This window comes from Mus pahari, chromosome 9, assembly GCF_900095145.1.
Source record: "Mus pahari chromosome 9, PAHARI_EIJ_v1.1, whole genome shotgun sequence".
Taxonomy (NCBI): Eukaryota; Metazoa; Chordata; class Mammalia; order Rodentia; family Muridae; genus Mus; species Mus pahari.
Genome location: NC_034598.1, coordinates 28526459 through 28528616, shown reverse-complemented (window position 1 = coordinate 28528616; position 2158 = coordinate 28526459). Strand labels below are relative to the sequence as shown.

The 2158-nt window shown below is 45.4% G+C and overlaps 1 protein-coding gene across 2 annotated transcripts in view; it reads left to right on the top strand.

Moving 5' to 3' along the window:
- Nucleotides 1–2158, top strand: part of Mypn (myopalladin) — an 88443-nt gene that overhangs the window by 69122 nt on the left and 17163 nt on the right. The window lies entirely within an intron of this gene.

The following is a 2158-nucleotide window of genomic DNA, read 5'->3' as shown; positions in this document are numbered from 1 at the left end:
GACCAGCAGGAAGGGATGTGGGGGCCAGCAGGATGGGGTGTGGAGGACCAGCAGGATGGGATGTGGAGGACCAGTGGGGTGGGGTGTGGTGACCAGCAGGATGGGATGTAGGGTACCAACAGGACAGGATGTGGGAGCCAGCAGGTAAAGGCATTTGCCGTGCAAGCCTAGCAACACGACTTTGAAACTGGAAGCCCATGTTAAAATGAAAAGAGACACATAGAGAACTCTACAAATGCAATTTCTGACCTTGGTGCACACTCCTATGTGCATCATACCCTAAAAATAAATATAAGTTCAAAACAATGTATTTAGTTAGATATTAACAACTACAGTTATTGTTATAATAATACACTCTTTACAAAAGCTATTTAAAATTCCTGTATTGATTTATTTCTGAGGTTTTTCTATTTAATGTCTTTGAACCTGTGTTGGCCATTGGCAATGGCAAGTGCAGAGAGCAACATCGGGCTGGATACTCTGGCTGGTTTATGTGAACTTGACACAAGCTTGAGTCTTCTGATAGGAAAGGAACCTCAATTGAGAAATTCCTCCTTAAGATCAGGCTGTAGGCAAACCTATAGGGTGTTTTCTTAATTAATGATCGATGGGGGAGGGCACAGCCCATTGTAAGTGGTATGATCCCTGTGTAGGTAGTCCTGGGTTCTATAAGAAATCAGGCTGAGAAAGCCATGGGGAGCAAGCTAGTAAGCAGCACCCTTCACGGCCTCTGCATCAGCTCCTGTCTCCAGGTTCCTGCCCTGCTTGAGTTCCTGTCCTGCAGATGTACCCCTGTAATCCAATGTTTCAAGGTGTCAAATTATCACCTGACTTAGTCACTATTCTATTGCTGTGAAGAAACACCAAGACAACTCTCATAAAGGAAAGCATTTAACTGGGGCTGGCTTACAGTTTTAGAGGATTAATCATGATCAAGTTGGGAAGCAGGCAAGCATGGTGTTGGAGCAGTAGCTGAGAGCTTTACCTGATTCACAGGCAGGAGGAGGAGGGGGAGAAGGAGGAGGATAGGAGGGGAGGGGAGGGGAGGGGAGGGGAAGGGAGAGGAGGGGGAGAGAGAGAGAGAGAGAGAGAGAGAGAGAGAGAGAGAGAGAGAGAGACTGGGCCTGGCTTAAGCATTTGAAACCCCAAAACCCACCCCAGGTAACATACTTCCTTCAACAAGGCCACACCTTCCAGACCTTCCCAAACAGTTCCACTAACTGGGGTCAAACATTTAAATATGTGCGCTTACAGGGGCCATTCTCACTCAAAGTACCGCATCTCCCTCAGAGGATTATACTTTAAAAAGAAGGTAGAGCCGGGCGTGGTGGCGCATGCCCTTAATCCCAGTACTTGGGAGGCAGAGGCAGGTGGATTTCTGAGTTCAAGGCCAGCCTGGTCTACAAAGTGAGTTCCAGGACAGCCAGAGTTATACAGAGAACCCCTGTCTCGAAAAATCAAAAATAAAATAAAATAAAATAAAATGAAGGTAGAGTTCAAATAGCATCTTCTGAAATTTTTACTTTTAGATTTTTCACTTGCTTTTGTGCACAGCAGCTTTAATTCTATGGAACCAGAAAGGACAGGTCATTTATCATTTATTTGAGTACTATACTGGCCATATTACACAGAAGGTGTGTGTGTGTGTGTGTGTGTGTGCGCGCGTGCGTGCGTGCGTGTGTGTGTGTGTGTGTGTGTGTGTGTGTGTGTGTGTGTGTATACTGCTTTAGCTGATAGGAAACCTGGGAGAATGGAGCCTAAAACTGAGGCAGACTGAAGTCTCGTGCAACAGTCAACTTTATTCAGCACATCAGACAGTTCATACTCTGAGGGTTAAGAGGAATCACACGTGTAAAGCACACAATCACAGGGACAAGCTACATGAGGTCAAATCATGTTTTTCCACCAAGGCATGTAAACAAATAGCAGTAGCCAGCCGTAATGAATAATCTAAAGTAAGCTCACTCCTATGTGCTACACGGCGTGGAAGTGCGTTCCAAGAACAATTCCATGTGTTTGAAGAAACCGAGGCTACAAGACTCTTGTTTTTCTTGGAGTTTTCCCACAAGCACTCAAAATTCTCTTCACACAACTCTATTCTAAACTCTGTGTGTGTGTGTGTGTGTGTGTGTGTGTGTGTGTGTGTGTGTGTGTGTGT